Source organism: Tiliqua scincoides, chromosome 2 (genome assembly GCF_035046505.1).
Source record: "Tiliqua scincoides isolate rTilSci1 chromosome 2, rTilSci1.hap2, whole genome shotgun sequence".
Lineage (NCBI taxonomy): Eukaryota > Metazoa > Chordata > Lepidosauria > Squamata > Scincidae > Tiliqua > Tiliqua scincoides.
Genome location: NC_089822.1, coordinates 243691603 through 243718141, shown reverse-complemented (window position 1 = coordinate 243718141; position 26539 = coordinate 243691603). Strand labels below are relative to the sequence as shown.

General features: G+C 43.8%; 1 protein-coding gene and 1 pseudogene across 3 annotated transcripts in view; both read left to right on the top strand.

Moving 5' to 3' along the window:
• PTPRG (protein tyrosine phosphatase receptor type G) overlaps positions 1 to 26539 on the top strand; it is a 659913-nt gene that overhangs the window by 354338 nt on the left and 279036 nt on the right. The gene's annotated exons all lie outside the window — the stretch shown is intronic.
• Positions 21682 to 21798, top strand: LOC136643088 (5S ribosomal RNA; annotated as a pseudogene).

Sequence of the window (26539 nt, the reverse complement as noted above, 5' to 3'; positions counted from 1 at the left end):
TTGATGGATTGTCAGCCAGCTGCCCCCCCCCTCCCATTCTTAAACAAATGTTGCATTGAGAAAGAAAAATCTGTGGATAATTAGATTATACCTGTAATCACTTGCATGACTGTCTCTCTCTACAGCAGTAAGAAAAGCAGTGTTTGTGATTTTAAAAGGATGCATGTTTCCCCTTCTTCATGGATCAGCACATTCCTTCTCATTTGCAGTGGCCATTCGTGTTGAGTCAAATCCCTGTATAAAAAATGCGTGTATGACAAGGTTGCACCTGTACTACCTAGTTTTGAACAGTTCTGAACACATAGGGTAAATATTTATTTAAATATTTATCATTTTTTCTCTGCTTGCAGCAGTTTTCTCTTTAATGGCATGAAACAACATAGCTTCTGTCCTTAATGTGAGGTATTAATGATCTTTTCCATTTCTGCAAGATTAATTCTCTTAGCAACAATAACAGACTGTAGAATCCAAGGTCTTTGATAAGAAGTAACTTTCCATTCCATTGGCAATTATCCTAAAAGTCAGAAACTGCAGAAAATGTAAGCACTGAATGGAAGACAGAATTAATAGGTTGTATAACAGTGTCCCAAAAATGGAATTATGATAGGGCAAGATCATAGCATATGGATTAGAGTGCCGCCATCTGCATCTACAATATTGGTTAGGACTAACAAATGTTATTCATTTCCCACTTGAAATTATTTAATTCTCACTTATGAAACTTGTCTGGGGTCCAGTGTGTTCTCAGAATTATCACTTTTTTTTTTTTTTTTGCTGAATAATTTGCAATCTGAGATCCAAGAAACAACATGTAACTTCTTTAAAAATGTCATTCCATATGGAAGTTTGTTCAATGAACTCCCGGTCTGCCTATGTAGGATCCAGAAATTTCTCATTCGGAATCTGTTAATATTTGTGAGCCTCTAGTGCAGTGCTGTTCAACGAGTGTGCCATGACATATTGGTGTGCCACTAATGGTCTGCAGGTGTGCCTTGGGAGTTTGGGGGAGAGTCATTTATTAGTAGGGCCATTGGGCGATGTAAACCCCCCACCAGCAGTGCAATGTGCCTTGTCCGTTTTCAGAAAACCGATGGTGGGCCTTGACAGTTATTGTGTCTTATCAGAGAGCTGTGAGATTAAAAAAGTTGAAAATAACTGCTCTAGAGCAGCGATTTTCAACCTTTTTCATTCCACTGCACACTGACAAGGTGCCGAAATTGTCAGGGCACACTATCAGTTTTTCATGCTGCTGGTGGAGGGCTCACACTCCCCAATGTCTCTACTAATAAATGACCCTCCCCCAAAATGCCACAGCAAACCTGCAGGCGCTTCGTGGCACACTGTTTGAAAATCGCTGCTTTAGAGCAGTGGTCCTTAAACTGTGGGTCCATGGACCACCAATGGATCACGACTCAGTTTTTGGTGGTTTGCAAAACCGACAGTATATTAGGCTATGCACATCAAGGTTTAAACAACCTGCTACTATAGAGTGGGGGGGGGGAGCACGCCTGCCCACTTGCCATTATAGCCACAGAGGCATGAGCGGATGGTAAAGTGAAGGTTTTTTTTTTTAACGTGGGTTCCAATGTTAAAAGTTTGAGAACCTTTTCTAGAGAGAAAAGCTCTAGAGCAGTGGTTCTCACTCATTTAGCACCGGGACCCACTTTTTAGAATGAGAATCTTTCGGGACCCATCGAAATGATGTCATGATCAGAAGTAACATCAACAAGCAGGAAAATATTTAACCATCCTATGCTGCAATCCTACCCACACCATTTACTTTCATTGTTAAAAAAATATACATAGTAGTTTGTTAAAAGTACAGATCTGTAACATTTCCCCAAATGCAGTCACGTACCATGGTAGCATGAAGACTAATATATTAAAAATAAAATATTGAAATGAATGGGGACCCACTTGAAATTGGCTTGCGACCCACCTAGTGGGTCCCGACCCGCAGTTTGAGAAACACTGCTCTAGAGAATAGGAAATTGTGTGATATAACTGATATGTTGCCTGCTGTTGGTGGCAAAAGGAGATTTGCACAGATAGGATTCAACATGTTCGATAATCATCATGTTGCAGGGAAGACCATTCCGCTTTCTATTAGTGGAATTTGCCACCTCTGCCACAGCCTGGCTGCAGTTCTGCTCATTGCTTGTTCATTTCTATGCAAGATGCTGATTATGTCAGTGAAGAGCAAAAATCAGAAGAGTGATTTCAGTCATGACTGTGTTAATTTGATGTGAGCTTTCAGCTGTTTATGAGCTTTCGTCTTAATGGTTCTAATTGTCAGTTATAATGTGAACACCATTATACAATAATGTACAGTAATTTACTTAGTAAATGAGAATCTTGTTCCAAGGACCATATTGTAGGATGCCATGGACACTTAATCCCTTTCATCGTTTACAAATTAGCATGTTTACAGTGTTAGGGCTGGGTTATCTATTAAGGACCTCCCTTTAAATGGCTTCTGAATTCACCCAGGCAAGAGAGTGCACTTCTTCAAGTCTCCTTCTGCATTCCATTTTTTGATTAAGAACAGATCACAGCGCAGGAAGCTGTATGATTGATAACTGTTGACAGTAGAGCATGTGCATAGGGAGAACATACTGGGCTGATTCAAATGTAATTCCATGCATTTGCTTGGCATTATATAATCAAGCCATGGGCTTTCATATTCCTGCTTCTCCTTCGTCCTTCCTTTACTTACACGAATTAAAATAGTAATAATATCCCCTTTTGCACTAATCGTAGTTTGCTGTTACATTCAATTCAATGAACTATGACTTGTCCTCCAAATCAAAATTGCAAGCCATGGCTTACTATACCAGTTTGGCAGACAAGTACAACAAGAGAAAGATACACAAGGCTTTTTTTCCTATGACTAGGATCCAAGGAACTGTGGCACCATTTCAATATTTTATTTTTAATATATTAAACTTGATGCTACCATGGTATGTGACTGTATTTGGGGAAATGTGACAGACCTTTATTTTTAACAAGCTACTGTGTATATGCTTTGAACAATGGTAGTCAATGGGACTTACTCCTGAGTAACTGTGGGTAGGATTGTTGAAAATTTTCCTGCTTGATGATGTCACTTCCAGTCATGACATCACTTCCAGTGGATCCTGACAGATTCTCATTCTAAAAACATAAGAACAGCCCCACTGGATCAGGCCATAGGCCCATCTAGTCTAGCTTCCTGTATTTCACAGCGGCCTAGCAAATGTCCCAAGGAGCACACCAGATAACAAGAGACCTGCATCCTGGTGCCCTCCCTTGCATCTGGCATTCTGACATAACCCATTTCTAAAATCAGGAGTTTGCGCATACACATCATGGCTTATAACCCGTGATAGAATTTTCTCCAGAAACTTGTCCAATCCCCTTTTAAAGGCGTCCAGGCCAGTCGCCATCACCACATCCTGTGGCAAACTGCTGATGAAGGAGGGGGCGGCACGAAATCACTCCCAGAGCTGCTGTGAGTTGCAGCCATTTCGGCTTCAATTCAGCACCATTCTGGACTGCCCCCTCCTCTTCTCCTTATAGAAGGAGGAGAGGAGGGAGGTGGCCCAGAACAATACTGGATCACAGCTGGAGTGGACACAAGTCACAACCACTCTGGCTGAGATTCTGGGCTGCACCTTTCATCCCTTTGGAGGAGACGAAAGATACAGCTCAGGGCTGCATCATGTCCAGAGTGGCAGCCACACCACTCTGGGGCCTGGGCCACTTGTTTCGTCTTCTCCTAGGAGACAGCTAGGCTTTCTAGCCTCAAGCTCTCAGTTCAGATTGCTAGTGCAGCAAGCCTGCTAGAATGTGAAAAAAGAACGCAACTTGAACCTGTTGGAATGAGGAAAAAAATAGCTCTCCAGCACTCCTAGCAGTAGCATTTGAAAAACAAATGCTGCCATACTTTCCTGGGAGTAAGTCCCATTGACTCTAACGGGACTTACTTCTGAGTAGACACGCATAGGATTGGGCTCTAAATCAGTGAGACTTCTAGTCAAGATGTCAAAAGTATAGCATCTATGATAGCTTCATAGGTTTACTGCAGAAATACTCATCTTCTCTTCTGGTGTTCATTTGCAGATGAAATTTAATCTATAAGGTGCTCTCTGTATGTCCTTAAACAAGGGGAGAACCTTTAAAAGTGATATACAAACATTTTAAATAATAAATATGAAGTGTTACTAATAATAATATGCAGGGAAAGAGGGAACTTGAAAGTTGGGAGTTAGGGTGGGAAACAGAGTTTAGTTTTCTTCCTAGCTCAGATTAAGATCCATAATGGGTAAGAATTTTTACATCATAACAATATCCTTGCACTGGAAAGTTAGCATTATGAACCTGACAAATTCACCTTGCAAGCCATGCTTGGACAAACTTGGCAGCATCATGAGTAATGTGTTATGTCAATCTAGCTATGTCTTTCATTATGTGAAAAGCATACTGATAAATTCTAAATTCACCAATAATCCCTCCACCACGATAAGGTAATCTGAAGCTGTCTTCATTTCCTCAGTCCCTTTAAACTTGCTCCTCTGCTGTTTCTCTGCTTGTAAGAACATCTTGAGCTTTTCATCATAAAGTATTCAGTGTTGTCTTACTTTAAGAGGGATGGCTGTACTTCTTATGAACACATGTGTGTCTGGGTTTCCTTCTGTTGTACTTCCAAGGCTACTGTCAGTTTTAAGTGCTGCTCTTGTCTACTTTTGTGCTTTTTCTTTTCCCAAGTCATTGCTGATGCACTTTCCCTCTTGTGCTTGTCTTATGTGTTTCCCATCTTGTGACTAGGGAATTAGTTTAGTCTTTAATTAATGACTTTATTGCAATAAAGGTTCCATTTTAGAGCAGAATGCTTCATCTTCCAGTAGTGAAATATTTAATCTCCATCTGGCTGATCTTTTCTGCGAATGCCCTGTGATAATTAAGAGGAAATGGAAGGGGATGGTTTGAAATTAAAATGTGTTCTGGAGATGTGCTAATGGTCTGTGGAACTGGTTTTGCACAGTCTAAGAAAAGAACCTAGAGTAGGACAGCATCATCTATTATGGTCTTGTCATCTGCTGTCTGCCAGAGGCAAATATCTTTCAATCACTCAGATGACAGACTGCATGTAGAATTTCATTTTGAAAGCCATCCATTGGGCATAGTACTATTAGACATTATCAGGAGTGTTTTCTTTTCCCCTGAGGTTCACCTCTAGCCATGTGTCAGTGCTGTTACACTGCAATTATGATATAATGATAGACTGAAAGTTTAGGTATCTTATCTCAACATAATTCCAATTTTCTTCATGTTTTATACAGTCTATGGGGGGGAAAAAACCCTGCTGAGAACAGAAGAGATCTGTTAGAGGTGAGGATACTAGATAAGACTGACAGCAAGTTCCTATTAGAAAGAAGAGTTATTTTGAATAGGAGAAAAATCAATATAAAGGTTGGTGAATTTGACAGTTATAAAACCTGCTTAATGGAAGGTAACAGATACAGTCATGCTGTGGTTGAACAGTTGGATTGTCTGGGGCTTGAAAACCAGAGTGGGATACTCTGTGAGAAAGGGGGAAAGAAAAAAAAGATGACTCAAATCAGGAAACTTAAGAAATGGGGTGGTAAATGCACCTGCCGAGATAAAAATGTTGGCTAGAAGTAGCAGTGATTATAGGTTGATAAAAGAGGCCAACTTAGGGCCCAATCCTATGCTTCCCTGATGCCCAGGGCCACCACCTCCCGAACTGGTTCCTCCCTCCTTCACCCCAAAATACCTCCCCCACCCCAAAAGGCCACCCCACCCCATACTGTCAGTTTTAAGTGCCACCCCATACTCTTGCCTTGCTCTATCTTACCTTGCTCTAGGCAACCTCCATCTGGTGCCATGGCATCCTCCATCTGGTGCTGGGTCCAGCACCGATGCTGCCTACTCTGAGGGTGCCATTACGGCACGTTTACGACACCTAGCGCTGGCACTGAAACTCAGTGCCGGTGCTAGGGCCCTAACACCTGACGTTTATGTGAATCATACATTGAGCATGTTTGGCTACCCCTGGACTATCAAATGTTAAGAGCAATCAACCCCTGCAAGATGATCCGTGACTAGCTATGCTAATCTTCAGCTGAACACGACCTAACTTTGAAAATCAGGAATTCCAGTTTCTTTAGATCCATCTGCCATTTGTGTAAATTATATATGTTTGCCAACTGATAAGAAAAAAAAAAAACTTTAGTTGATGAATTATCAATGAATCAGGTTTAAGCTAAAGTGTCTGTTACCAAATTTCAGTATGAGCACCTTTTCAAGTAGATATTAATAAACAAAAAGTACAATTGATCATTAGACAGAAAAGCAATTAAAAAATAATAATTATACCATTCCTATATTTGGGTTTCCAGTAGTTTTCCATCCAGCTCTTGCTATTCAGGTCCATAAACATTTTAACTTCAGCAACTTTGATCCTCATTCTTTTTAACACACCGGAAATAAGTAAATATCTACAGTAATACTTCCTATTATATTGCTTTGATTACACTGAATCATTGTTCTTTGTCCTGGTGTAATTGACAGCTGTTGTAGCCAATGGAACCAGTGAATTCATATAAACTCAGTTCCAGTCAATGCTGGTTCTCTGCCTTAACTTGAATTATGCCTCCAATAGTACTCTTCCACACAGTGCTTGACTTGCTCGTAGCCTGTGGTAGGCCTGAGGATCAGGGGGACAAAAGTCCCAGATGCCACGCCTGTGGGCCTTGGGGTCAGCACCGTCACCTCCGCCTGCCCTCTGGAGCTGTTCTGGGGACAGGTGAAGCCCTGTGCAGTGTTTGAAACTTCTCGGAAAGCCTTCTGAGGCTTATGCCGTGGTCTTAAGTAGTACTTCCAGGCAATCGGAAGTACTGTTTAAGACTGCGTCAGAAGCCTCAGAAGGTTTTCCAAGCAATCCCGAATGCTGCATGAGGATCCATGTGATGAGGTAAGTATCTGGATGGGGGGGTGGTTTGCTGTGGGGGCGATATTGCAGACCTGTGCCCGGGGGCGCCATAGGGAGCCAGGTCTGTAACTGCTCGTAACATATCCCCAGCGGTGGAGGTATTATTAAGAATACAAGGTTTTACCTTAGCCTGCAGCCCATTAAATTAGAGTTAGCTCTCACTCATTTATCAGCTAAAATTGAGTTGATTCAATGTGCTCATTAAACCAATTAAAGATGGCAGACCTTATGATAAAGTATAAACTAGGATAAAGCCTTGCTATGTGTTGTACGTATAAATACTGGTTCAATGAATTTTGATCATTCGCAGCCCATATGACAATATTTGGCAATAGCTGACAATATTTGATCAGTCCATTGATCATATCATTCAATTTACCAACTTTACCAACCTGAAATGTTTGAAAATGTGTTTTAAAAAACTATACATGTCTCCCCCCCCGGGGGAGGGGGGTTTACCTGTGGAACACTGAGGTAATTAATCCTTGAGATGACTGGAACATAGAAGTCTAAAAACAGAGGCCCAGTTCGTGATGAAAAGAGCAGGATAATTGCTCACGTTCGTTCATGCCTTAGCTTGAGTAACTGGAACTCAGAAGATTCAAGATTCCCTGCAAAGCTTTTTATACTTTTTGTCACGTAACTTTAAAAAAGAGGAGGAGGCTGTATTTTCTGATAATTTGAAGTTCTTTCTAAGGAAGTGTTGTGCAACTTGCGTTGATCTTTAAAGATTTTACAGTATGTAGATCTTACAACCATTCAGTCCAGAAAAAATATATGCCCAACCATTCAAACCCACAAAAATGCATGCATGACTGCAGTTACTGGAGGTACCACTCTGGCTCCATTGGGTCCCTAACTCTTTCCCTTCCCTTCTCCACTCCCAGATCCACTTTCTCCCCTTCCCATCCATAGGGCCTCAGGGGCAGAGGGGACATAGGCTAGCCCAGTGCATGCTTGGTCTGTGGAACTCCTTGCCACAGCATGTGGTGATGGCATCTGACCTAGATGCCTTTAAAAGGGGATTGAATGTCTCTTGTTATCTGGTGTGCTCCCTGGGGCATTTTGGTTCTTATGACTATAAGACTGCTGGTAAAGAATCAACTGCTTAGTTCAAACCAGCATGTGAAATTCATCTCCCCCCACTTCAGCCACTGCTTTAGGATTCTGTTTATCCCCTTAGAATTGTAATTTCACTATGCTGCAATTACTCTATAGTTTTAGGTGGGCTCAGATGCTGAAAAGTTGGGAAACACATAAGAACATAAGAACAGCCCCACTGGATCAGGCCATAGGCCCATCTAGTCCAGCTTCCTGTATCTCACAGCGGCCCACGAAATGCCCCAGGGAACACACCAGATAACAAGAGACCTGCATCCTGGTGCCCTCTCTTGAATCTGACATAGCCCATATCTAAAATCAGGTTGCTCAAACACATCATGGCTTGTAACCCGTAATGGATTTTTCTTCCAGAAACTTGTCCAAACCCCTTTTAAAGGCATCCAGGCCAGATGCCGTCACCACATCATGTGGCAAAAGAAATATTTTCTTTTGTCTGTCCTAACTCTCCCAACACTCAATTTTAGTGGCTGTCCTCTGGTTCTGGTGTTATGTGAGAGTGTAAAAAGCATCTCTCTAGCCACTTTATCCTTCCCATGCATAATTTTGTATGTCTCAATCGTGTTCCCCCTCAGGCGTCTCTTTTCTAGGCTGAAGAGGCCCAAACGTGGTAGCCTTTCCTCATAAGGAAGGTGCCCCAGCCCTGTAATCATTTTAGTCACTCTCTTTTGCACCTTTTCCATTTCCACTATGTCCTTTTTGAGATGTGGCGACCAGAACTGGACACAATACTCCAGGTGTGGCCTTATCATCGATTTGTACAACGGCATTATAATACTAGCCGTTTTGTTCTCAATACCTTTTCTAATGATCCCAAGCATAGAATTGGCCTTCTTCACTGCCGCCGCACATTGGGTCGACACTTTCATCGACCTGTCCACCACCACTCCAAGATCTCTCTCCTGATCTGTCACAGACAGCTCAGAACCCATTAACCACTATGTGAAGTTTTGATTTTTTTGCCCCAATGTGCATGACTTTACACTTACTGACATTGAAGCGCATCTGCCATTTTGCTGCCCATTCTGCCAGTCTGGAGAGATTCTTTTGGAGCTCCTCACAATCAATTCTGGTCTTCACCACTCGGAAAAGTTTGGTGTCGTCTGTAAACTTAGCCACCTCACTGCTCACCCCTGTCTCCAGGTCATTTATGAAGTGGTTGAAAAGCACCGGTCCCAGGACAGATCCTTGGGGCACACCGCTTTTCACTTCTCTCCATTGTGAAAATTGCCCATTGACACCCACTCCTGGTCTTCAACAAGTTCTCAATCCATGAGAGGACCTGCCCGCTAATTCCCTGACTGTGGAGTATATTCCCTGACTGTGGAGTAGCCACTGTATAAAGAATTGCATGCACTTGTAGCAATTAGTAATTCAAGTCTTTCTCAATCTACTATCCTACCCTTTTAGTTACCGGAACAGCAATGCATTAGTTCAGATTGATCTTGGGGATGGGGAATCAAACAAGAAGGGCCTGTCACCTCACATCTCCTTTGTGTATTCTCAATAGAAAATCTCCCAACAATTCTGTCTCATGTGCCTGAAACAGCTGGTGGAGGAAGATTATGCTGGCGTGAATTTTAAATTTTGGCTTTAATCCAAAATCTGATAAGCTGGCTATTCTTTTGTATAATGCGTGAGGATAATTTCCAGGCCTTATTGACTTGTCATATCTTCACTGCACCAAAGGGAGCTTGACCTGACCACTAGAGATAGCCGTCTGATAATGACACTTAAAAATCAATGCACTGATTTCTTATCCGTGAAATGGTATTTCAGATCTGTTCTCTGGCTTATTTTACTTGTTTCAACATAGTGATATAACAATTCAAGATCCAAGAGATAGTCTTCATTATACCATCATCCAAGTGAAATATCTTTCGCATATTCCACCCCCTTGCCTCCCTGTTTAATGTATCCAACTTCCAATTTGATGTTTCACTGAGTGAGATTTATCTATGTGTTCTTGCTTTATAAAGGGATGATGATTAAAAGACTGAAATGAATGTGATGTAGCATAATATATACTAAAATCAGTTATGCTTACAGTGGCATGAAGTTCTATTGGAGAAAAGCTATCAGCCTTGCAAGATACCTAATCTGTTTACTTAGTGAGACCTACGGCAGACAGAAACAAGAAACCTGAGTGTATCAGCTATCTTTGCTGGCTTTATAAATTGAAATTTAGTCCTAAGAAGACCTTTCTCTCTCTTCCAAAGCTAATAGACTGGTTGAGGTCGTGGACATCTATTGGCTTGATCACTACAACGTTCTATTACATGGCCTTCCCTTGTTCACACCTTCATCCTCTCAAATCTATACAGAATTCTGCACTTCCTCTTTCATGTCTAGTACAAACTCCTTGTCTTTTAAAGCTCTTATGGCCACTCATCTCCATTCAACTATTTTTCTGCTCTCATATCCCAATATATCCCTACCCATGATATTTATTTCTCCAACTTTCCTGTCCACAGCTGTCCAAAGGTGGTCTTAGGACTAAATCTCAATTTATAAAGCCAGCAAAGGTAGCTGATACACTCAGGTTTCTTACTTCTATCTGCTGTAGGTCTCACTAAGTAAACAGATTTGGTATCTTCTCCCTAGCTAGCTCTTTAATGCTTGGAACTGTCATCCAGAACATGTACATGGTTCTTCCTTCTTGAAGACCTGAGCTCAAAATCCTCATCTTCTCAGCCAGGGGTTGGCAACCTATGGCCCGTGGGCTGTATCTGGCTGGCCAGCTGACGTCAGGCCCATGTGGAGCTAGGCTTGGGAAGCAAAGTCTCCCACCCAGATTGCTGTGTACCAGATGGAGAATGGTATAGCCAAATGTCACAGCTGAACATCTGGCCCTTTTAAACAGAAGGGTTGTTGACCCCTCTGTTCTTGCTTCAGTTGGAGATGAGGGCTGCATACATACATTTGCTATTAGGGGGCTGTAGCTCTTTGGCAGAGTACCTACTTTGCATGCAGAAGGCATTGGAGTCATCCCTGGTGACACTAGGTAGCACTGGAAAGATCCCTGTTTGAAACCCTGCATTTATATCTTGTGTATGCTGTTCATCTCCACTTCTGAATGTTGGCTTTTGGTGTATGGTAGGGTGTGGTATGGGGGTGGGCTACCAGTGGAAGGAGGAATCAATAAAAATGCCCCCCACATGAACTTCCACTTGCATTAGGAGCAAGATAGAACCCTTTGTCTGGAACCAATATATCATGGTAGGGAGTGATTTGAGCATTTTGGTGCTCACTCCAGCACAAAACTAAGGTTGCTCCTTTGAAATAAATGTCGACATAAACATACATATTTATGATCCATATTGCACATAGATGTAATCAGCAACCCCCCCCCCCAAAACATGGACCTTTCTAAGAAATTCAAATGTAGCAAAGGTTGAAATTGTAATTAAGGCTGCTGTGAACTGGAGAAAGATTATGAGCAGTCAGCTTCACCTGTTTGCCTTGCATTTAGTGAATATGAATATCTTTATCTTTCACAATTTTTGCTTTATAAAAACATGTCTGCATTATGAAAAAAGGAACACAGTTGTAGGTAGAGAAGTGGAAAGTAGCAAGATGATTGCCTGCGGAATGCATTACAAGGATAGCTCACCCCCAACACTTTCCATTCCTTATTGTTGATGGGCACTTTGCTGAGACATGCAAACTGACAGGTATGATCCTCAGGCAGGCTTACTAGAAGGTGGAAGGTTCAGCATTTCTTCCTTAGCAGGTTTTCTTCCATTTAAGCAGATTATGGTGTGAAAGATGGAATGAGAGATCAGAGTTGGCAGGAAGCTGTGATTTGAATAGGACCTTCAATTTCTTTGACAAGAGTAATGTTCTTATGAATGGGGATGGACCTCTGGTCTGTGATGACAGGTAGGAGGATTGCCGTCAGGAATGATAGGCATTCTGGACAATCAGTAAATCAATTTGCTAAAAGCAGTTGTGACTCACCTTTTTTTGGAATTGGAGTCACCTAACTGCAGAGTGTTTAGCATGCTGGTAAGGCAATGCATTTTCTTCTTGTTCATTCTTGTTGAAGAAAAAATCCTCCACGGATATAAAGTGGGTAAAAAAAAAATAGACTCTGCTTTTCTATTGGATTTCTCACAAGATATATCGGATCCAAGCATGACTGCTTTATAGTCGATATCTGGGATGCAGTTTTGGCTGAAGGGAGACTTCAACAGCAAGGTTCACAATGAAATTATATTATTAATATTTATGTACTGCTTTTCAACAAAAAAAAGTTCACAAAGTGGTTTATAGGCAAAATCAAATAATTAGGTTCCCCAAGCCTCAGGATGTCTTAAAATAGTGATTTCTACTCACCTCTGGTTTTGTGATGGCAAATTCTGCAATTGCTATTTTAAGATAATCTGAGGCGCAGCCTGGCTGGCCTATAAATTTACAGGGGCATAAGAAGTGGAGCTACCCCATACAGGATCAGCTGACAAGGCTTTTCAAGTGTTTGACCAGGCCCCTATTTTAGTGTGGCCACTCCACAAACATCAAGGGACTAGATATGGATAGGCTAGGGGAGTGGATCAGCTGGTGCAGTTCCCCACCATGCATAGATGTTGTGATATTTGCCCAGGGTTGGTGATTCATGAGGTAGCAGTTGGAAGGCTTTGGGGTTTGGGAAATTTCATTATCTTGAATACATGTTGGGTCTGTTAACACTTGAGCTATGGAATCTAAATCTGTAATCCAAACTGTACGTATTCATTCTGCCTCTCAGAAATGGTTTATGGGTGAAGCAAGGAAAATATAACTGTCAAGATAACAAGCATTATGTTTGTTTTAAGCAATTTTGAAATTAAATGAACTCAGCCAAGAAACTTCTTTGAGCTAATGAGGCACCCAGGATGATTAAAATCACTGCATTCCAGAGCACGCAGTATGAAAAGAGAGGCTACGCTTTTGGATAAAAATATACAGGGTGTCTATAAAAAAAAAAGTACACACGTTTTAATGAGCTCTAATTCATATATACTTCATTGTAGAAACATGCAACACTCAAACATCTAAGGCAGTAGTTCCCAAACTGTAAGCCGTGGCTCCCTTGGGAACCGTGGAGACCATCCAGGAGAGCCATGGAATCCTCGCAAAACCCTGCCACCTTATGCAGTATATAGGAATGTAGCCCTAATAGGTAACCACGGTCAATGGCCCAGTAGGCCAAGGGAGCTGCCATTCGAATAAGTTTGGGAACCACTGATCTAAGGGAAGCAACTGAAGAGATGTGTGGAACCATCCCAGCACACACGTTGGTGAATGTCTGCAGATCACTTGGGGCTTGATCCTGAACAGTGTGTGTCAACTTACCACTGGCATGCACTGTTGCAAACATGCCAAAAGGCATGTTTACAAGACCTTACAACAGGCCCGGTACCGGAGCTAGCCCAGGGCGAGCCCGCGCTGGGCCAGCCCCAGTTCACGGTCCACGTTCCACCACCCAGCGGTTGCCTGGACCACTGGACGGCAGAGATGAGTGAGGGTGTGGGGGGGGGAGATGGAGAGGAAGCATTCCAGGGTGGGGGGAGGTGGAGGGACAGCGGAGAGAGGATGGGAAGGAGTATGGCAGGGGGAGGGAGCAGAGTGGGAGGAAGGCAGGACCAGTGGAGCCCGGCTCCACTGAGTCCTGAGCCCCATGTTGGGCCATGTGGCCCGATATGGGACTCTCCGTTTCTGCACCTGCTCAAGTGCTGGCAGAGAATCAAGTAGCCCCATTGTGGGGCTACTTCCCTTACCCAGAGGAAGGGAACGAAAGTCCCCTTCCCCCAAGGAGTCACCTCAAGCTGCCTGGTTTGTTGTTATATTTATACCCCACCTTTCTTCCTGAAGGGATCCGAGGCGGCTAAATGTGACACTATGAAATGTGTATATATTTTCCTGAGATTCCCTGTAGTTTGAATTTCTTTGTTTGTTGTTCTTCATGTTCATTAGTTCTCTGCCCTGCGTCAACTCAGTTGTTTTTTTTTTTAAATATATCTATGAATAGGAGCTGAGCTTGGTGAGTTTTGGAGGGTTAGGAAGTGTAGACTGGTGGGAATTTGATGGGATGGGGTTCTGGCAAGTGTTGACTGGTGGGGACAGAGCCTGGTGGGTTTGGCAGATCATTGGTTCATGGTATGGAAGTCAATTTAAAAAAGGGGAGACAAACCTGATTTATTTAATCAGACTTTGAATGGGCAGGTAAAGTATTTTAAGTTACGTATTTGATTTGTATCCTGCTTAGCTCACAACATTGGTAAAATGTAATTGTTGCATTAACAAGAAAATACAACAGGTCTGTAATGATGCCCAGTGGCGTACCTAAGGGAGTGGGGGGGTAGCAGTTGCAACGGCCATCAAGCTTTAGGGGGGCCACAAGCTGAACTTGACACTAGTGACCAAAATTGTGAAAATCTTGGTATGTATGAATAACACTATCATGTTGTGTATATAATCAGAAAGGTAATTTAATGCAAAATACAATGAAACAAACTGCATAGGAATATCTGTAGTCTATCAAAAGTTATGGCCAATTCACCAGAAAATGAAAACACAACTGTCTTATGGCACAAAAAGTGGCTTTTCTGAACTCAAAACTGACCGATGAGACTGATTGTTCTCAGAGCCAATGACATTTTTTTATGTTATTGGCATGTTGCAATGACATGTTATCATGATACAGCATGAAACTAATAAGGTGTTAATATGAGTCAGTTCTCATTTCCATGTATCATAATATAGTTACCCCTGGTAACTGAGTAAAAAGGCACTTTTTCAAGTGGTGCCCCTCTTATATTTAGCAGGGGGAGAATAGCCATCCCTCTTCACCCCAGCACAGTGTCTCAAACAAATCAAGGGCACACTTCTTATTTATTTGCTTTTAAATTAAATTTGCTTTTGTCATGAGTGGGGGGGGGGGGCTACAAAATCTTCTTTTACCCCAGGTAGCAGATAGATGCCTTAGCTATGCCACTGACTGGGGGGAGGCAGCAGAGCAAGTGAGGAGGAGGTGGGTTCCTCCCAATTTTCACTTTTTTAAAATCCCCGGAGTGACATCACTTCTGGTTGTGACATCACTTCCAGGGCAACATTTTGAGCCTGGCACTGGGCTACACGATCATTAAGAACATAAGAACAGCCCCACTGGATCAGGCCATAGGCCCATCTAGTCCAGCTTCCTGTATCTCACAGCGGCCCACCAAATGCCCCAGGGAGCACACCAGAGAACAAGAGACCTCATCCTGGTGCCCTCCCCTACATCTGGCATTCTGACTTAACCCATTCCTAAAATCAGGAGGTTGCGCATACACATCATGGCTTGTACCCCATAATGGATTTTTCCTCCAGAAACTCGTCCAATCCCCTTTTAAAGGCGTCTAGGCTAGACGCCAGCACCACATCCTGTGGCAAGGAGTTCCACAGACCGACCACGCGCTGAGTAAAGAAATATTTTCTTTTGTCTGTCCTAACCCGCCCAACACTCAATTTTAGTGGATGTCCCCTGGTTCTGGTATTATGTGAGAGTGTAAAGAGCATCTCCCTATCCACTCTGTCCATCCCCTGCATAATTTTGTATGTCTCAATCATGTCCCCCCTCAGGCGTCTCTTTTCTAGGCTGAAGAGGCCCAAACGCCGTAGCCTTTCCTCATAAGGAAGGTGCCCCAGCCCCGTAATCATCTTAGTCGCTCTCTTTTGCACCTTTTCTATTTCCACTATGTCTTTTTTGAGATGCGGCGACCAGAACTGGACACAATACTCCAGGTGTGGCCTTACCATAGATTTGTACAATGGCATTATAATACTAACCGTTTTGTTCTCAATACCTTTCCTAATGATCCCAAGCATAGAATTGGCCTTCTTCACTGCCACCGCACATTGGGTCGACACTTTCATCGACCTGTCCACCACCACCCCAAGATCTCTCTCCTGATCTGTCACAGACAGCTCAGAACCCATCAGCCTATATCTAAAGTTTTGATTTTTTGCCCCAATGTGCATGACTTTACACTTACTGACATTGAAGCGCATCTGCCATTTTGCTGCCCATTCTGCCAGTCTGGAGAGATCCTTCTGGAGCTCCTCACAATCACTTCTGGTCTTTACCACTCGGAAAAGTTTGGTGTCGTCTGCAAACTTAGCCACTTCACTGCTCAACCCTGTCTCCAGGTCATTTATGAAGAGGTTGAAAAGCACCGGTCCCAGGACAGATCCTTGGGGCACACCGCTTTTCACCTCTCTCCATTGTGAAAATTGCCCATTGACACCCACTCTCTGCTTCCTGGCCTCCAACCAGTTCTCAATCCACGAGAGGACCTGTCCTCTAATTCCCTGACTGTGGAGTTTTTTCAGTAGCCTTTGGTGAGGGACCGTGTCAAACGCCTTCTGAAAGTCCAGATATATAATGTCCACGGGTTCTCCCGCATCCACATGCCTGTTGACCTTTTCAAAGAATTCTATAAGGTTTGTGAGGCAAGACTTACCCTTACAAAAGCCATGCTGACTCTCCCTCAGCAAGGCCTGTTCGTCTATGTGTTTTGAGATCCTATCTTTGATGAGGCATTCCACCATCTTACCTGGTATGGATGTTAGGCTGATCGGCCTATAGTTTCCCGGGTCCCCCTTCTTTCCCTTTTTAAAAATAGGCGTGACATTTGCTATCCTCCAATCTTCTGGTACCGTGGCCGTTTTGAGGGACAAGTTGCATACCTTAGTCAAGAGATCTGCAACTTCATTCTTCAATTCCTTAATAACCCTTGGGTGTATGCCATCAGGGCCCGGTGACTTATTGATCTTTAATTTATCAATGAGGTCTGAAACATCTTCTCTTTTAACCTCTATCTGACTTAACTCCTCGGTCAGGAGGGGCCGTTCGGGCAGCAGTGTCTGCCCGAGGTCTTCTGCCGTGAAGACAGATGCAAAGAACTCATTTAATTTCTCTGCCATCTCTAAGTCTCCTTTTATCTCCCCTTTCCCTCCCTCACCATCCAGAGGGCCAACCGCTTCTCTGGCGGGTTTCCTGCTTCTAACATATTTGAAGAAGCTTTTATTATTCCCCTTAATGTTGCTGGCCATGCGTTCCTCATAGTCTCGCTTGGCCTCCCCTATCACCTTCTTACATTTCTTTTGCCACAGTTTATGTTCCTTTTTATTCTCTTCATTAGGGCAAGACTTCCATTTACGGAAGGAAGCTTCCTTGCCCTTCACAGCCTCTCTAACTTGGCTGGTTAGCCATGCGGGCACTCTCCTGGATTTAGTGGAACCCTTCTTTCTTTGCGGTATACACCTCTGCTGGGCCTCTATTACTGTTGTTTTAAGCAGCCTCCATGCACTCTGGAGAGACTGGACTCTTTTTACCCTCCCTTTCAACCTCCCTCTAACCAGCCTCCTCATTTGAGGGAAGTCCGCCCGTCGGAAGTCAAGGGTTTTTGTTAGAGATTTGCCTGGTATTCTTCCCCCAACGTGCACGTCAAAACGGATCGCAGGATGATCACTGTTCCCCAATGGCTCAGTAACGTTTACATCTCTAACCAGGTCCTGCGTACCGCACAAAATTAAATCCAGAGTCACCTGTCCTCTGGTGGGCTCCGTGACTAGCTGATCTAAGCCACAGTCATTTAGCACGTCAAGAAATACGGTTTCCTTATCGTGACCAGAACACAAATTGACCCAGTCAATATGAGGATAATTGAAGTCCCCCATGATTACAACCCTGTCCTTCCTTGTCACCTCCCTGATCTGATTAGCTATGCCACTGATGATGCCTGACTCCCTTATTATTATTTATTTTTATTTTTCACATTTTTATACCGCCCTTCCTCCAAAGAGCTCAGGGCAGTGTACACAGTTGCTTCTATTCCTCACCTCATTCTAAATACTGCCCTATAAGTTTAGTTGTTTCTAATGGCTTTGATGGGTCTCTTCCAACACGCAAAGTCCTCCAAACTTGTAGACCGCTGTCTCCAATTCCGTAGGATTTTCTTACTAATATCAGCGTGACAGCAGAGTCTTAAAGCCATTGTGATGTATTTTTCTGGATAAGTGACTGAAGCAGGATTTATGCACACACCTTGGTTGTTGGAAGCAGTTCCCCAGTCAGGAGTGGCAGGAGGGTTGTTTTTGTTTGAAATGTTCACCAGGAATCCTGGGTGAGAAGAACTCTATTCATATAGTGGGCCAAGTAGTATTCATGGTGCCTGCTGAGTGACATCATTAAGCAAGAAATGATGTCATGAAGCAGATGATGGCCAGAAATTTTGTTCTCACACAGAAACTCATTAGATGCTAATAACAGAAGAGAAAATGCGCTAATCTTGATAATATTTTCAAGATATGACAGAGCCCAATTGTCACTTGGGCTGCCCTTTCAGCAGCTCCGTTTCTACTGAAAGGACAACTCTGGGAGAGCCCCATTATAATGGGGGCTGGAGAAAGAGCTTCCAGGGGCCAGATCTGGCCCACAGGCCTTATGTTTGACACCCCTGGACTAACCTTTTTGTCTAGCACTAGGCAAGAGCTTCCAAAGTAAATTATAGGAATATAAGGAAGTGATTTACAATTGAGTAGCAGTTTGAGTAACCCTCAACACAAACTCAGACCTGGCTAACTGTTGTGGTTTCCTTTCTTTAGTTTGCCTTGAGACCTTCTACAGCGAGTGTTCAGCACACTGCCCAAACTACATTTACCTGGGCTACTTTGAGGGGAACTGTGGGTTAAACTAATACAGCATCAGTTTGCAATGTAGATGTATCCTGAAATGGAGCAGAAAAGTGTATGTATTAAGTCAAGCAAGGCTAATGGAGCTTCTGCCTCAAGCAATGGTATAATTTTTAGCTAGCATGATATTCTGATGGCTTAGCTGTTCACAGTCCTGCATGAGAGATGGATGAAGGATGCGGGAGGGAGGAATTGGTCTTAGCGAAGTGCCTATCAGGTTTCTCCTTTGCTGCATCCATTGAGCTGCATATACAATAGAATTCTTATCTTTATGTTGTCCCCAACAAAGTTTATAAAGTCTGGCAGGGCGATAGCATCATAAATGAGGGAAGATAGCAGGATTTGGATTCAAGCAATGCATTCAAGCAATCCAGTGCCTGGGACTATTAGGAAGATGGCAATTTTCCTCCACTACCATATAGAAAGTAAACAAATAATTTACAAAATTCTGACCACCATATTCTGATGTCCATAGCCTTTCTGTCTTTTTCCCCCTTTTAATTCTCTGCATTGTAAATGGAAGAACTATGCTTCCATCTGCAGCCCTAAGCATTTCATTGTTGTTTTTCTCTCTCTGTATTGGGTAGCATCCTGACTTGCACCTCTACTGTTGGGAGGTCCTGATGATGGAAGGGCTAGCTGGCACGCCACCTATATAGTTGAAAAGTGGTATAGCAATATTATAAATACATGAGACTCCTTTTTCATTGCAGTTGCTGGTAGACATGCATTATGTATTTCATACTATGGTAATTGAACAATAATGTGAAGAGTATATCATTAAGGATGGAAATCATTTAGGGTAATCCATGCATCCATGTATACATTGCTGTCTTTTTTAAAAATGGCAAATCAATACAATAAATAATACATGTGTATATCATAATCAAGATGTAATATCCATAATGGACTTGATCTTTGAGGTGATAATATTTGGAATGGAATGGGTCTTGATAATTATTGTATTATACATTTGTCTCTCATACTTACATATAAAATGATTATGTATTCATTATTTTCAGCTCTGGCTAATGCTGAAGCAAGGTTTTAGTAATTCCGTTCAAAGTACTTGAATGGCTAGCTTTGAAACAGACGCAGTATACTATAATAATATACTTACCACTGCTTAGCAGGTCAGTTAGAACTTACTGATTGAAGAGTTGCATCAGACAGTGCTCGAACGCCCTCTTTGTTTTTTTATTTTATTTTAATTCATTTTAATGAAAAGCAGCTTCAGCAAGCTGACAGTCTCAGTGGAGGAAGGGCAGGCAGGAGGTGAAAGAAGGGAGCAGTTCTGATCTGACAAAAACTGATCTGACTGGAGGGGAAAGGGCTGAATTCAGCAGCTTCCCCTTGTCCTTCTGTTCGCTCAGACTGGCAGTCTGCCAAGGCTGCATATGGTTAAAAACAACAACTCTGGGCCACTTTTCAGTCTGCCACCCTCTTTATGTGAATAGTTCAATTTTATCCCCTGCCACGCTATCACATTCAGCCATACCAAAAAGGTGGTGGTGGTGGTAGTAATTATTATTATTATTATTATTATTATTATTATTATTATTATTATTATTATTATTATTATAACAACAACAACAACAACAACAACTAGGTATTTCTATACCGCCTTTCTGGTCATCGGATTACTCCTCTGACTTTATTCAAGGCGGTTTACATAGGCAGGCGTTTCTAAATCCCTCAAGGAGATTTTTACACTCATAGAGGTTCTCTCTTTCAAGAACCAACAACATTTCAGAATGGATCTTCCTGGTTTGGTCTCACTTCTGGCCTCCAGTTCTCCCACACAGGCTGACACACAGCTCCATCTCTCACACAGAGGGTAGCCAAGAAGCATCTTGCTCACACCAAGAGCAGGTGGAATCACTCAGCTCGGCTTGTCAGCTGCTTCAAGGTCTTGCCATTCTGAGCCGTTCAGGGAGCTGCTGGTGTCCTCGAACTGGTGACCTTCTGATGTTATCTTCAGGCTAACGGAGGCTCTACCCTCTAGACCAGACCTCCTGCCCTGGTCTGGTACAGGTACAGACTACGTGCTATGATGGCAGGTCAACCTGAAACCTAAAAACATTTTACTTATATCCATGTAAGTTCTCAGGCTGCCTCTGAGCCTCCTATTTGGGTATGTGGTGTGCATTCAAAGAGAGAGAAGGGGTAGGGAGCTATTAAAAAAGAGGGGATAAAATCCAGCATACCCAGCTGCCATGGAATCCATCCTCTGCAGCTCCCTGTTCCTCCCCTCCCTGCCCACAACTTGCCCCTGCTGCTGACTCGGCATTGCCTGGAGATCTGGGAGGTCAGCTGCCAACCAGCCTGTGCTGCTCACTATTTCTTGGAGCGACTGGGTATTACACATTAGTGTGTTGTGTTTTGCAACTCTGGGTAAGCAAGAGTAAGCCTCAGTGGCATGGAGGAGTCTACTTAGATCTGTGCTATTAATATTGCTGGTGCAGGTCTGTACAACTCTGGGCTACAGGACAGGTTCAGGAAGGGGCTTTGGATTCTGCAGACACTGCTACTGTCTAACTCAGCCCCTTCCAGGACTCAGTCTGCCCTCCCACTACCCCACCACCACCCCATCCCGCCTCTCCTAATGACTTACTTTTGTTGGTGGTCTTTTTGCTGCATGTTGCTTCCTTCAGGGCTGCTTTGGCCTTGCTGCTGGCTGGCAGGCTGGAGGATGCCTCCTTTTGAGATGGCTGTTAAGTGCTGCTTGCTATCAGAACACTAGATCTGGTGCAAGAACATCTGGACTTTCAGTTAGGTCAGTATTTCTCAAACTGTGGATTGGGACCCACTAGGTGGGTTGCGAACCAATGTCAGGTGGGTCCCCATTCATTGTCAGCAACTGTTACCCTGCACATGCCTGATCTCGTCTGATCTCAGAAGCTAAGCAGGGTCAGGCCTGGTTAGTAGTTGGATGGGAGACCGCCTGGGAATACCGGGTGCTGTAGGCTTATACCATAGTCTTTCGAGACTGAAGGTTGCCGACCAACCCCATTCATTTCAATATTTTATTTTTAATATGTTAGACTTGATGCTGCCATGGTATGTGACTGCATTTGGGGAAATGTTACAGATCTGTACTTTTAACAGTCTACTCTATATATGCTTTTAACAATGATAGTAAATGGGAATTACTTCTGGGTAAGTGTGGGTAGGATTAAATCCTAGGACTGTTAAAAATTTTCCTGCTTGATGATGTCATGACATCACTTCCAGTGGGCCCCGACAGATTCACATTCTAAAAAGTGGGTCCTGGTGCTAAAAGTTCGAGAACCACTGTTAGGTTGTTCAGAGGCATTCCATAAAGAAAAAAGCTGTCTCTTCCTAGCTTGGCAGCAATGTCATAATTATTTAAGCCCCCAAGGCTCTCTTCTGAATATTCGTTCCAAACTACAGGAGGGTAATCGAAAATAAGTTTGCTTTCAAGTGAGCCGCTGTGTCACATACTGACTCTTCCTTCTACTCCCTCATATTAAAAAAAAGAAAAGTTTTAAAAATACTGGGCTGAGGTCCCAGAAATAGTATAGCTTCCTCACTACCTCACTGGCATTGATCAAGAGGAAGAAGAGGCTTTCTAAAATTATTAAAATTATATATAGCATTGCTATATATATGTGGTGCTTTGGAGTGTAGTGTCAGGGGCAAGGCTCATCAGCACTCATTAGCAATTGTTAATTGTCATTGGGGGTGTAACAGACTGTCTGGGTGTGTGTGCGTCAATTGCTCTGAGTTCATACATTTGACACTGCCAAACAAGACACACTGAGAAGAAAAAGATAGGGGCCTCAAAAGTGACATTCAACCCTCTGAATCTCTTCCATCTTGGAAAGGTTCTCTGTTGTCCAGTAATTCAAAGAAAGAGTTGCAGAGGCTACTACACAGTGAGGCACAGGTTGAACCAGGGACTCCGTCTTTAGCTGTGTCTTAAACTATTGTGCTACCTAAAGCGCTATAGGCCTAGAATTGACTTCTCTCATGGCACTACCTGCTGGTTTACTACATGAGACTGATCCTCACAGGCTGTCTGAGAGGGAACCTAGCAATGGAAACAGCAGTAAGTAAAAGGTAAGTGTTAGACCTAAGTATTATTCAGCTGGTAAGAATTATCTGCATGCCAAGTGGGATTCATGGTCTTTTGTGCAAATGGCACTTAGGTCAGGAAGAAAATAGTGTTTAAATATTTTCACAGTTGCCTGCTGTTTTCTCTCGAACAAGTTAATTACTGCTTGACACTATACAAAACGTGCTACATAATAGCAGCTTTATTTAATTGTAATAGGATATTTTGCATTGCTCACTAAAATCTGAAGACCACCCTATGCATGCCACAAATATTTTTAATGAACAAGTCTCCCCTTTTGCCTTTTGATACAGGCAGGTACCTTTCGCATGCATTTTGTCTTCATTTCTCCTAATCCAGGGCTTTTCAAACTGGGGCGTCATGACGCCCCAGTTCTCAGGTCCTGGCCACTTTCCCCTTAAGGGGTGGGGGCAGGGAGGAGGCTCGGGGCTGCTGGGACTTGGCTGCACTTACCAGAGCCTCCTGCAGCCTCCTGGTGGTGTGGGGAGCCCTGCTGACCTTCTGCAGGGCTCCCTGAAGCTTTAGAAATGAAAGTGGCACAATCGCGCTCTACTTCTGGTTTAGCGGAGGCGGGGCGCAATTGCGCCGCTTTTGCTTTCAAAGCTTTGGGGAGCCCTGCAGACTGTCGCGCAGGGCTGCCCACACTCCTGGGAGGCTGCAGGAGGCTCTGGTAAGTGCAGCCAAGTCCAGCAGCCCCCTGAGCTGACTTCCCCCCATCCCCGCTGCCTCTTCACCTGCCCCCACAAGAACTTACAGCAATCTCAAATATATGGAAACTTGCTGTAGTACTTGGTAAATAACTTAACCAAGGGCGCAATCCTAACCGGCAGTTATGCTGGCATAGGAAGCCCTGGACGGTCGCAAACGTGCTGTAAAGGATGTCTGCGCCTCTGTGGGAGGAAGCTGCACTGGCGCATCCAGATGCGCCGATGCACGGAGACCTCCACAGCAGCTTCCTCCCTGCCGCTTGTGCCGGTGCGCATGCGCACCGACACAAGCGGTGAAGGCAGGTGTGGGGGCGGGGAGGAGGAGGGAGGGGCATCTCTGAGCGGGGGGAAGGCAGGTGATGGGCGGCTGCGGGGGCGGGCATGCAGGGAGCTGGGGGTGGGGCTGGGACCTGGCAGTTATGCCGCATCCCAACCCCCGTCCGCGTGGTGAACGGAGCAACTTTGAGCCGCTCTGCTCTCCTTGGACTTGCACCACCTCCAGAGGTGGCGCAGGTCCGAGGAGACCCATTGGGGCGTGCAGTCCTTACCCAGGCATAAGGGGAAGAGCTTCCCCTTGCCCCTGGCTGAGCCACTGCACCCAACAAACCTGCGTTGGATGCAGCGCAAGCCTCCTGGGTTGCCTGCTCCAGTGCAGGTTTGGATTGCGCCCCAAGTTAATTTAACCAAGTAACTTAACCAGTAAGTTAACCAAGTAAGTTAATTTAACCAGTGCTGTAGTCCTTGGTGAGTAACTTAACTTACAGTACAGTCCTATCCTGGGACAGCCCAGAACGGGCAGCAACACTGGCTCAGTGTCCGTTGCATGTTATAGTCTGACCAGGCAGCAGTGGAGAAGTAAATAAAAACTCTTTTACTTACTGCTCTGGCACTGCCTTATCCCCAGTGGGTGTACTCAGATCTGTGCCAGTGCTTTGCCGGGCATAAATCTGGGTGGCATTCAAGGGAGCCCAGGCAGGAGGGGGGAGGATATTGCTGCTGCTGTTAACAATATTTGTCTCTAGCCTGCCCTTGTTCTTGCTGGTCCCAATCCCCACCCAACTCCTCCCCTGAAACAGCCCTTCTGCTAACTTACCTGCTCCAGTGGGGGCTCCAGAGGTCATTGGTGTGTGCCTGTGTCTAGCAGTTGTTTTGGTGGCACCTGCTTGTGCTGCCACGCGAGCAACTGGGGCCTTGTGCTGATGGAACATGAGTTCCATCAGTGCAAGACCCGGATAGGGTTGGACCATTAGAGGCACTATTGCCTCTTCTATTTGAAGTTTACCACTGAAAACAAGTTATCCTACCACTCACTGGTGCACCCTGGTTCAGGTGAAGGCCTCCCTTTTCCCTACCTACTCTTGTCATATGGTCAATATTTTATTTTCCTTTATTTCCAGGTGTGTGGGAGTCACATATCTACAGTACACAAATGAACTTGATACTGAGTGCCTGCCAGGCAACCGTGGGCCAGGCCAGTAATGGGGCCATTTGCTGAACTGATTCCAAGAGGCCACAGATCCATAGGCCAGGAAAGTCACATTTCCAATTAAACCAGGCTTGACTTACGTAATAGAATGCTCATGAAGACTTGTTTATTCAGATTCAACTGAAGTTTTCTTCACTGTTCCAAAATTCAAATGGACCAGATAGGCTCCAAATCCTACTCGTACAGTAGATTTCATACCTTGTGAACCACTACCTTACATATTACTGAAGAGCTCCTAACTTTGGGAAAAGCAAGTGTAGCAAGTCAAAAGAAGAAACTCATATTTTAGAAGTCCGCCCCATGACTGAAGTCTTATCAAGGAGGCATGTTGTAAATGTACTTCCAGACTAGCCACCATGCCTTCAACTGGGTGTGAAAGGCAGGGATCTTCAACTAGAAAAAGAGGGTCACTTGATTAGTTCACCCCACCTAGGATTCTAAGTGGAAAAAAGTCTATAAGAGGCCTGAGCCTCTTTTTTCTCTGTCTTTTGCTGTGTTCCTACTATCCTGCCTTGAAGTTGGTCTATGGCCCATCAACCCATTGAGAACGTATGAACTCTAACTTTTCAACAATGAAGAAACTACGTTTCTCAGAGCTTTTTCAGTGCTCAGAATGGCACATGGCTTTCCACTGAGGGTGGTAAGGTAGGGCTTGGGTCCCATTATACCATAAATTCTTTGTCTAAGCTTCAAACCTTTTCCCTAACATCTTCTTGCACTATCAGGATACTCAGACAAGATGTTTCTAATGTAATTTTCAGTTCCTCTGCAGATGCACAGTGGCACACTGGAAGCTCTGCTGTCCTTGATTCTCTGCATTGCATAAGCAAACTGCTCGTTTTGTCTCGAGGGTGTTAGCTGGTGATTTTGCTGCTAAGCAAAACCTATTTGTGTGGGGAGTGGCTAACTGTAATTTTTCATACGCATTTGTTGTTGATGTTATGGGCCACTTTTTGACCATAAAAGCCCTCAATGTGACTTACAACAAGATAATTACAAACATAAAGCAAGTATTAGGTGATATTTAAAATTAGTTTCAATAATGTAATAACCATTTAATCAAGAATAAAATTCAGATCTTTGTGACATAATAATGACAGTTCTATAGGTTGGCATCCTTCAGTCTCGGAAGACTATGGTATCACTCTCTGAATGGAGGTTCTGGAACAGAGTGTCCTCTCCAGTGTGCGAAGCCTGGGTAAAGTAGATATGGAGGATAGACTGTTTCCCATGCAGCAGATCCCCCCTCTCCATGTTGCTGAAATGGTCCAATGGAAAGAAGCTAATATGGTTGGTTCCAGTGGTGTTGCAGGAGTTGCCAGAACGTGACTGTGTTCAGCTATGAACTGCCTCAGGGACTCCGGCTCCGGATTTTGCCTCGAGGTTGAGTCCTGAAGCCTTTTCCATAACTGGATGTA